Below are 11229 nucleotides of genomic sequence, written 5' to 3'. Positions count from 1 at the left end.
CTAACCGCTTTTATCTAAATTGCTGCAGAATCTTCAGAAACGTTTTAAAAATTCCACCGTTTGCTCTCCCGTGCCATTCCTTTTAAACATCATCTTTTGGCTTTTGCGCTTATTCTATTTTATTCAGTCCTAATTCACCAATGTTATTCATTTTAGCATGGAGCTCTAAGCTATTTCTAACTGAGACGTAGTTAACTAATTTTTCAAAGCGCCATAAGCGCCAAGCGCTCTAAGCCATTTCTAACTGAGACGTAGTTAACTAATTTTTTGCAATTCCTGATCATAATACCTGGGGTGGCATTGTGCATCTCGATTCGAACGTAATTCTATCGAGTCGAACATGTTTGGCATTACGGGTTTCGATTCGATCTCGAAAACGACTCATCGTTCGAGTATGCTCGAGGAGGTACAAGAATAACGAGATGTTTTGGCATTATGGATGCTCGATAGCACACTGAAAAACGACTCAAGTCGAATGAAAAACACTCGTCACCTTTTTAGCTTTCGAATATTGTTCGAGAGTCATTTCTTGCTGAAAGTTTTTAATTATAATTTGTTATTGTCTGTTTCCTTGGTAACAAAACGCTCCGACCATTTTTTAGGCACTATCAAAATCGTCGCCAGTATCTTTATTCTAAAATTATGTTAGTTTTATTAGAAAATAATGTCAATCTGCATTAAAAACAGGGCTCAATTTTGGGAAATAATGTGATTATTGAGTATATAAAATTTTGTTCACATTAATTTGACAGATCTTTGGCCATTTCTGCTGGCGACAATTTTGTCGTCAATTTGTTTTGCGACGATTTCAAATCGTCGCGGCCGATAAGGTGGGAAATTGATAATATTATTTCTCTACGAGAAGAGAATAAATGTTTTATCACAGACTGTGGTTTTATTATTGTTTCTTGAGGAAAACAATGTCATAAGTATACCTACTTTTACAGTTCCCTGACAATATGCAATTTCTAATTATCCCGAAATCCGCGTAAAAACGACTTCAACTAAAATCGGTTTTTCGAAGTTTTCACGTAATTTTTGACGATTTCGATAAACCGCGTGAAAAATCCATGAGGAAAATCTGCGTAAAAACGTGTTTATTCCACAATCTATGTAAAAATAAATGAGTTAAATAAAAAAACGCGCATGAGATGAATCAAGTGCATTTAACTAAAACACATAGAAACATCAAAGTAATTTATTATCGAATCCTTCTTATTAAATTTTAATTAAGCTTTAAATTATTTAGCTCAAAATTGGATCTGTGGCATAAATTCTAATAAACATAAAACTTATAATTTGTGTCGTAACAATATCTCAATTTACAAAATATGTCGTATCGGCATAATGTTTTAATCGGTTGCAACTGCTCAATGAATAATATTGCTTTTCAAAGTCATCGAGCACAATTTGCTTGCTTATAAATAAACTGTCAATTCATGCCATGAAAGATGCCTATCCAACAGACAACATACTACACGCAGATGAAATTACTCTTATTCTCTCTGTGAGTAACACATTCGCCATGCGCTGAAGGTTGTCTCTCCTGCAGGCGGCATACTAAACACGGAGACAGCTATCTCTTATTCTCTCTGTTTACATTACGTTTGACAGAACATACTCGATTGAACTAGTACAACACCATTCGAAATCTTGTACTGCGACTGAATGAAGTCGAACGAAATACATAATGCCGCTATTTTTTCGAAACGAATCGAAAAACTTACGAATCGAGTGATTCGATTCGAGATGCGCAATGTCACCCCGTTTACAGTTCGTCTTCGAGTGATAAAACGGCCTACTTTTCCATACCAACCAAATGGGTACTTTAATGACCATTATGCAACTCAAATGGGTTGCATAATATCCATTATAGCACTGATTTGAGTGTTATAATGGAAACCAATATCAGAACAGCAGTTACATGACTATATTTTGCTGAATTAGCATGGGTAGGTGTTCAAATAGTGTATTCTCTGTGTCACGTCATAAATTAAATAGTTTGATGGACAAGATATAATTTTCCAAATACAAGTTCATCTATCGCCAAATGGTTTGGAGAGCTATGCAATGTGGTTCTATAACATGGAATCGAATAGCTCTCGCAGCAACATGATTTATTCTGCAAGAATGATCATGTGAAGTAAATTAGACTGTAAAATTTGGTACATATTTAACATACTGAAGCCGTTTTCGTCATTGCAAAATATAGCGTGTGCAACTCGTTGCAAAACTCGATTTTTCAGCACTCGTAGTATTTATCCAACTCGGCAAGCCTCGTTGGATAAACGTACAACTCGTGCTGAAAAAATCATCTTTACTAACTAGTTGCACAAACTACTATTTCAAAGCGAAATATGTTTGTGTTCCAAAAAAATTCAGCAAGCTTCATAGAAAACGATATCGTTTCCAAGAATATTGCACAACTTTGCGTCGGCCCAACTCTCACCGGAATGATTCTCTCACTCTTCGTCTTCGTCCTCACTCACCGCGTTGGCTTTGTTACACGATGAGTATCAGCGTCACTCTCTGTGATGTGTATTAAAATCTCCTCATTGTGCACAGTGTGTGAGGAAATGCCAGCTCTGCAGAAGTACATGTTCATGACAGATTTGATATTTCCGTTAGGATATGGCAGGCATGATATACAGAAGTGGATCACAAAGTTGGCGCAATAAAAATCCAACTCGACCAGATCACTATGGGAAAGTGATGGCCAAAAATCAAAAAAATGACTTGCTTTGAATGACGTGTCTTGTATACCATTTGATAGACGGATACCGTCGTTCGGGGTGACATTGGGCCTAGGGGTGAGATTGGGCCAAAAACGAAAATGTTTCAACTCCTTATATCTCAGAAACTGTTACGAATTTTGATGAAAACTTCAAACGGTTCGAAATTATATTAAAATTCACGTATAGGAAATCACAAAAACAAATTCCAAGAACTAATTGTGCTCGTACCATAATGCTTGGAATTTGAATGTAAAACGAATGAACCCGTATTAAAATAGTGTCAGTAATGCCCCACAAATCTATTACATAACTAGTTTTCAGATCGATGGATACCTGGTTATCATGTTACGATAATCTGTTGTTGTTTTATCGAATTTTATGAATATTTATATAGCGGTTCTGGTTTTTCTGAGCAACGAGCAATGCACGCTGAAAAGGGGTGAGATTGGGCCAAGCCTTTCGTTGATTTGCCATACATAGTTGGCAAGAGCCGTAATGTAGGCAATTATTTTGAATGAACGATTGAATCGTTGCATCGTCACCGCTGAACTTTATTTCATTTGGCCCAATGTCACCCCCTGTGAGGGCTAAGGATGGGGCCAATTTTAAACAACATGTAACTTTGAAGAATTTACCTCATTTATTATTTTTCCCCACACAGTGGTAAATTCATTCTTCAAGCTTGTACCAAACTAATTAAAACTTGATTCCAAAGTTAACTACTAGAGCTTTGTAACATTTACTTTGAGCATATCACATTTTGGCCCAATGACACCCCCTGTTGGTAGTTCAAACCTAGGTTCCCAAAATTTCAGCCCTCTGATGAAAACTCATTGCGCCACAGACATCAGACTTAGGAAAATTGTAGAATTAGTAGAAAAAAATTGCATTTCAAACAAATGCAATTTTCTCAGCGAATAACGGTCCAACTTTTGAATTTGATACACCGATGGAAAGGTAATTGTCTAAACTATAAAATGAGTATGCTGTTGAGGGTACACGAGTAATAAAAATTGCCAAGAAATGGTTAATTATTGAAAAAATATATATTTTTGCCTAAGTTGGACTATATCTAACGAGCAGGGCCGAGCAGTCTCAAGAGACCACCACCACAGTTTAGTTTGGGGTCTATACTATCTGCGGAACGAGAATCCAGCTGCGGATGAGCGTTAGTCTATTTAATTTTTTTTCTTTGTTAATTACGATTATCGAGCATAACAAAAACAGTTAAGTAAAATTATTTTGAGCTTTAGTGGAATGTCTTCACTTGTCATAAGACGAGTCAAGTACGAGACACTGAAGACGATCTTACTGTTCAGGTCGAAATACGTATCTGTCAAGGTACAATAAAGTGGTGGAATTAAATGGAAGGGACAAACTCGTCTTATGACAAGTAAAAAACCCAGATTAATCCTTCTAGTGGCGATGATGCCTTTCTCGTGCATCGTAAAGTGTATTAAAAAAATACATAAGAAAGGTCTTAAAAAAAGCACTTTAGGGAAAGGATCGCATTTTTCTATCATATTGCATGTTTTTCTTTTTATTACTATACATTTTGATTTTTTTTCAAGGGGAAAGATTTTAAATAATTCCGAAAGCAATATCGGATTGGGCCAATTTTCAATAGAAAACAATGGGACCGCATTCCTACTCGAATGCAACTTGTTTCGAGTAAATCGGGTGATGCCAAAAAGAAAAGATTTATTTTTGGTGAAAGTTGTCATTGGGGTGGCCCCTTTGTGACAAATTTTGTAAAATGTATTCTTTTATTCTTTCAAATAAGGGGGTCGTACTGTTCTACAAAGTTGTAGAAAATTTAATTCTAAGCATTTTTGACTAAATAATATTATTTTATCTCATACAGGTAATGTTTTATGACAATATTACTAAATTTAGTTAGGGTGGTACCGAAAAAAACAATTATTAGCTTCTACTTTTTTCAATCCAAATTATTTTCAAAAACTGTCAAAGCATTGCTGGTCTTTTGGTTATATAATATGGTTGCTAGCTTCATTTTCGAGCATGTTATGAGCGTTTTTTCACGAAAAATGTAATTTTTCTGCAACTGCAATTAGTAGCAAATATTAGCAAACAAATCAATCGTCTTCTGAAACTATACATTAAAGCCAATGAAATCCATGACATCTCATTTGTCCATCTTTGTCCACTTTTGTTTGATCGTATTAGTTTTTGTATGAAAATTCCGCAGTTCCATGTAACCATGTGGAAAAAACCAAAAAATAAATAGCATGTTTGAAAATAAAGCTAGCAACCATATTATATAACCAAAAGATGCGCAATCTGAAGACCGTGAAGCGATGCTTTGACAGTTTTTGAAAATAATTTGAATTGAAAAAAGTAGAAGCTAAAAATTGTTTTTTTTCGGGGTCACCCTATCTAAATTTAGTAATATTGTCATAAAACATTACCTGTATGAGATAAAATTTATATTATTTTATCAAAAATGCTTAGAATTAAATTTTCTACAACTTTGTAGAACAGTACGACCCCCTAATTTGAAAGATTAAAAAAATCATTTTACGAAATTTGTCACAAAAGAGCCACCCTAATGACAACTTACACCAAAAATAGATCTCTAGAACTCTAGCACTGATGGTTTTCGACTTATCGCATTATATCGTGAAATTTGACGAATCCGACCATCCATTGCTTTGTGCGCCGTCGCCAGCGACGATTTTCGGACCGGCACACACCTCTACTGCCGTTCCACGCATAATTGTCCCATGTACATAGGAAATCTTTTTAAACATGGGACAAATATGCGTATGACGGTAGTCTAGGACAATTGTGATTTAAATATTTGCTCAGAACCACAGGATACCACTTGGTGCAAGAACGCTGCCTACTATAACAATAGCGTGCATGCGACAATAGGTGGAACCGGTTTCACGGATATTACGGAAACGGCCATATCTCAGGTTTTTGTTGTCCGATCTGTGACATCAATATATCAATCAACTCATGAAGAGTTCTAGCTTATGTAAAAAATATAAAAAGAGTCAACATTTCATCCAAGCAAAAATTACAAGAGCTCAAAAAATTGCATTTTTGACATGCCCTCAAATAATCCGGATTATCTCCGGTGTCCAGCGGCCTGAACATGAATTTGAAACAGTTTCCCAAAATATGATTAATTTTCCAGTCGAACACTGTAAGAACCAAAGAAATCGGTTGAATTTTCACAAGGTTATGGTCATTTGAATTTCGATAAAATTTTGCCTGTCCCGATCATTCTGTCCAACCCCTGTACTGCCGCTAACCGCAAATCAGACTTATTTGGATATGGCATCCATATACAGATAAGTCTGACTTTCGGTTAGTGGCAGTGTATATGTTCAGTAAAAATAATGGAAACATATTTAAAAATAATCCTTTCGACTAGTTTTAATGATTTATTTGTACGGAAGAAATTTCTCCAGTGGTGGGAGGGGGTTCACATAAGATTGTGTGGGGAGAGAGGTGAGGTAAGGAAGAGAAATATGGCAGCAAAATAAAATTTCCATTAAAAATTAGGAATTTTCCATAAACAATTAAGAAATTGCCAATAAAGAAATCAAGGTATGAGCAATAAATAAATATGAAATTTCCACAAATAAAACAAAATTTCCATAAACAATTCAGAATTTTCCACAAAACAAAAATAAATAAGCACCTTTAAAAGCAAAAATAGCAATTATAAAAGAAGAATTTGCCATAAAGAAATGAAAATGTTCCATGAAAAAAATACAAAATTTCCATAAATAAATCAATATTAGCAATAATAAACAATTACAAAATTTTCCACAAAATAATTTTTTTTTCCATAAAAAATTAAAATTTTCTTCAAAATCAATAAAGAGCAATAAAAAAATAAGAAAATTTCCATAAAAAAATACAAGAAATCAATAAAGCTGATGAAATTTTACATGAACTTTAGACGCTTTTAAAAAGGGGTTATCTATGAAAAAAAAAACACAGTTTGATTGCTTTTTTATATTTCTTTATGGAAATTTTCTTATTTTTTATTGCTCTTTTTTTTGTTCATTTTGTGGAAAAATTTTATTTTTTTATGGAAAAAATATATTTATTTTGTGGAAAAGTTTGTAATTTTTTATTGCTAATATTGATTTATTTATCGAAACTTTTTATTTTTTTTTCGTGAAACATTTTATTTTTTTAATGGAAAATTCTTCTTTTATAATTGCAATTTTTGCTTATTTATTTTTGTTTTGTGGAAATTTTTTAATTTTTTAAGGAAGTTTTGTTTTATTTGTGAAAATTTTATATTTATTTATTGCTCATACCCTGATTTCTTTATTGGCAATTTTCTATTTTTGTGTGGGAATTTTCTAATTGTTTAGGGGAAGTATTTATTTTAGTCGAGAAATATTGCTTCAAAAAATTAGCTGATTGATATAACAATACTCTTATACAACATATTTTCAAAAAATAGGGAAGCGGTCCGATCTTGGTTAGGGGGAGAGGCCAAGGGGGATGGGTCTGGACTTTCACCTGTACCTCTCCTATTAAATTTTATGCACAGCAACCTTATTTTAGTTTTGATTTGCATTTAAACTAGCCCTAAAATTGAAAACAATCGTTTAAGTTTATTGTGCAAGAGTAGGTAGCTCATTACTGGGTTAAATACTAGTTACATCTTCCTGATGCGATGAAAATATATAAATATTTTTAATCTTATGATAATCTTACTAGAATACTATAAAAAATGCAGAAAAACCAAAAAAATATTATTGGCCAGCACTTTGTATGGAGCCGCCCCATAGTGCAGATGCTGATGTCATATTAGAAACTTAGAGCCAAAACGCACCCACAGGGCACATAACACATAAAACACTTAAAATCTTTCATATAATCTATTGTAGGACATTTTTCAACGATTATTTCCATTGCAATTTAATATTAACTATTCATTATCGAGCCACAATGAAAAGATTCGGAAAATCCATTTATTTTCACCTAAATTCAACGAATAGCGATTCTTTTACCTTAACCGTAAGATTTTCATTTATTACTCTAAGATAATCAACCATGCGTTCATCATTATTTCTTATATTGAGTCAGCTTGGCAGAAGAAAGGTCATGAGATTTCCAAATCACTTGTATACGCCTGCCGTATTCTAACGGAACTATCAAATCTATACTTTCACCTGAGACAGAATAAACATGTTCGACTCATTTTGGATGATGATAATTTCCATATCAAGTGTTTTCGAAATAGCAATGTCGTATACTAGGATCACTCAAAAATCCATAGTGTTTATTAAAGTGATTCAAATTTTGACTTTTTTGCTCCCCTATGCTTAAACTGCCATCGTTTATCGTTTTGCCATTTTAATAATCGTCATAAATTTTTAGCTAATTTGGATGTAATTACTATGAAAACAGTAACTTTTGTGAAAAACCGTTCTCCATCATTGCCCATTAAGCTCTAAAAATGTATGAATACGTTAGCAACATAGGAAATTTAACAAGGGAAAATATCGTCGTTGTTGCTAAACGATTTGATGCTGGCAAGAAAAGTTATTATGGAATTACTGAATTGTGGGAAATTCAATTTAACACGTAAAAGAATAACACCAATATCAATAATGAGCATTTCTGTTTTCTTTATAATTTTGCTCACAAAATTCAGATTCCTTCGCAACAACAACTGACTTTCAGCTTAGGATCCATTCTATGATGACGATGCGTTAAATATATTCAAATATATTCTGGGCTGCTTCACGAAACGATCCTTTACATAAGTGGCAATTCTCATAGTAATTTTCATATAACCTTCTAACGGCACGTGCACATTCAAATTACATCTAAATAAGCTACAAATTTGGGAGGACTATTAAAATAGCAAAAACAATCGTTTAAGCACAGGGGAGCGAAAAAGTCAAATTTTGAATCACTCTAGTGTTTATACCAATCGGTCAAACGATGAATTGAGATTAGGTATATCTGTGTGTATATGTGTCCAAAAATTAACACTCTTTCTGCTTCTGGTACATAGCAACAAGTTACATTTGACGGGGAATGTGGTCTGGTTTTTGCTATTAAAAATTAACCCGACCGGTTACTGACAAAACAATGCTTTTTTTTTCAAAATATCCCGTCGCAATAAAATCGAGTAAAAATTATTCAGCAACAATGGTAGCGCAAGCATATTAATGCTTACAAACAAATGTGATTGAAATAATGTGCTTTTATGATTTCTCGCTTAACTTTTCAAAAGGACCTAAGTAACATTTTGTTCATGAAATAATTTAAATAGCATTAGCGCAATCAACAGAACAACTTGAAAGCTTATGATTGCAGTGCTCAAATTAATTCATGAAAAAAATGTTACTTAGGTCCTTTTGAAAAGTTAAGCGAGATTTGTCTGCTTTTCTTGATACATTACATATTGAACGAGAAAGGCATCATCACCGCTAGGTGGAATAATCTGGGTTTTTTTTATACTGGCTTCCACTATGAAACTCAACACGCATTTCTTTTCGTTGAAAACATAAATTTAAAAAAATCCCGAAAAAAAAAATATTTTCTAGCCATCTCCAATTTATTTTGTTATCATTTTTCTGCAAGGTTTTGTTTTGCAAGGTCTTTTCTGTTATTTTTATACCATTGCTAGAGCGGAATAAAACTTAACCTTCGGGGACTCGCGCCGTTGTAAAAAGTACAACACCTTCGAAAAAAGCACGCTTCTCGTTCACAACAGAAGCGGGACTGCGTGAGCGGTCCAGGACCAAGCGAGTCCCGGAAGTTTAAAGTGTTACTTGGGCAGAGCTCTTGAGCGAGAGAATGAGTTGTTGACTAGAAATTTATAGAACGATAGAACGAATAGATCTCCATGTCTCCATAGTCTTCCATGGGTTAAAATTTATTACAAGTTGGGAACTTGAAGTGTCCGCAAATATGAACGCTACTGTCCACATGTGTACATGGGGGTTATGCAAGCAGCATATCACTCTGTACATGCGCGTATTGTCGGGTCGTTGCGAGCAACGGCGGCATTAAATGATTATACAATGGGAATCTCGGTAAAGGTTGTTACTGGATGGATAACTGTGGTAGCATCTCTCTATTAGATTATAGGCGGGATGTTAAGTGAACAAAGTACAAGCGCCGTAAATCAATTAAGGTGATATTGTCGGCCTTGTATATGATATTGGGTGCGAGCGCGATTAGTCTAGCAGTTATTCTGTTTTCGAATGCTTAGAACGTGAAAGTATATATATGATATAGGACAAATGACGGCTTTGGCAGGTTTTGTTCTATTATTGTCAGGGGGGTTTCTATAACTATTACTATATATACTCAAATTCGGCCTAAACATTCTTTACATATCAAAGAATATTGTGGCCAAATTTCATATAATTTGGTCAACAAAAACCCACCTGACAATAATAGAACAAAACCTGCCAAAGCCGTCATTTCCCCTAGTGTAAAACAAAAGTGTTTGCGTTTTAAGATATTACAACAGATACTTTCTTCCGATGAGAAAGCTTATCGATAAATCTATATACATAAAAATGAATTTCTGTCTGTCTGAACCTTATAGACTCCGAAACTACTGAACCGATCGGCGTGAAAATTTGTATGTAGAGGTTTCTGTGGCCGGGGAAGGTTCTTAAGATGGTTCGAGACCCCTCCCCCGTTTGGAAAGGGGGGCTCCCATACAAATGAAACAGAAATTTCTGCAAAACGCAAAATCTAATTATAGAATAAATCAATTTTAGACGAAACAAACTTCGTCGGGTCTGCTAGTGTATAATAATTACATATAGATTTTGATTTTATCTACCACAAACGCCCGAATGACATAGGCCCGAATTCCATTCGCCGTCGCGCACTTATTGATTCGGGCATTCGGCAAATGATCTTTCCGGGAATCTCGTTCTTCGGGCGAATGGAATTTGCAATATAACCATGAGAATTTATTCAGAATAGCTCCGACATCGTAGTTCAACCATAGTATACCATCAAAAATGTTGTGTAACGTCATCGCAGTTTCAATGGGCAAAATGGAGGTGATAATGGACCACTGTTTCAACAACTTAGACCATTAATGGAATTTATCTAAGTACTAGAAAACTAAAATATAAGAGTACCCCTTTTTAAACGAGAATGAGAGCGTAAGCCCAAATTCACCCCAGGCCCATCGTCGGAAGCCAAAGAAAAAAAAGCTGTTGTGAAAAGTTATAGATTTTACAGTAGAGCAATTTTACAGGAATCATTTTATTGAAACAATTATGAGCATTCTTGTTCACGGTGCATTATCGGATAAAAGAACGGAATTGCAAAGCGATAAGAACACACCCACAGGAAATCGTTGAATAGTATCACAGAAATATGCCGCTTCCAAAGAAATCAAATGATCAAAATTTAAACAACAAGTGAATCAATATATAAGTGTGTTTTGATTATTCAAACACATTAGGGTTTCATTGTTAGTAATTTTGCAACTTATCGTTAATAAAAAACTAAA

The 11229-nt window shown here is 34.3% G+C and overlaps 1 protein-coding gene across 4 annotated transcripts in view; it reads right to left on the bottom strand.

Moving 5' to 3' along the window:
- LOC134213840 (protein HIRA homolog) overlaps positions 1–11229 on the bottom strand; it is a 296687-nt gene that overhangs the window by 152753 nt on the left and 132705 nt on the right. The gene's annotated exons all lie outside the window — the stretch shown is intronic.

This window comes from Armigeres subalbatus, chromosome 2 (genome assembly GCF_024139115.2).
Source record: "Armigeres subalbatus isolate Guangzhou_Male chromosome 2, GZ_Asu_2, whole genome shotgun sequence".
NCBI classification, from domain to species: domain Eukaryota; kingdom Metazoa; phylum Arthropoda; class Insecta; order Diptera; family Culicidae; genus Armigeres; species Armigeres subalbatus.
This window is presented reverse-complemented; position numbering and strand designations above follow the sequence as displayed.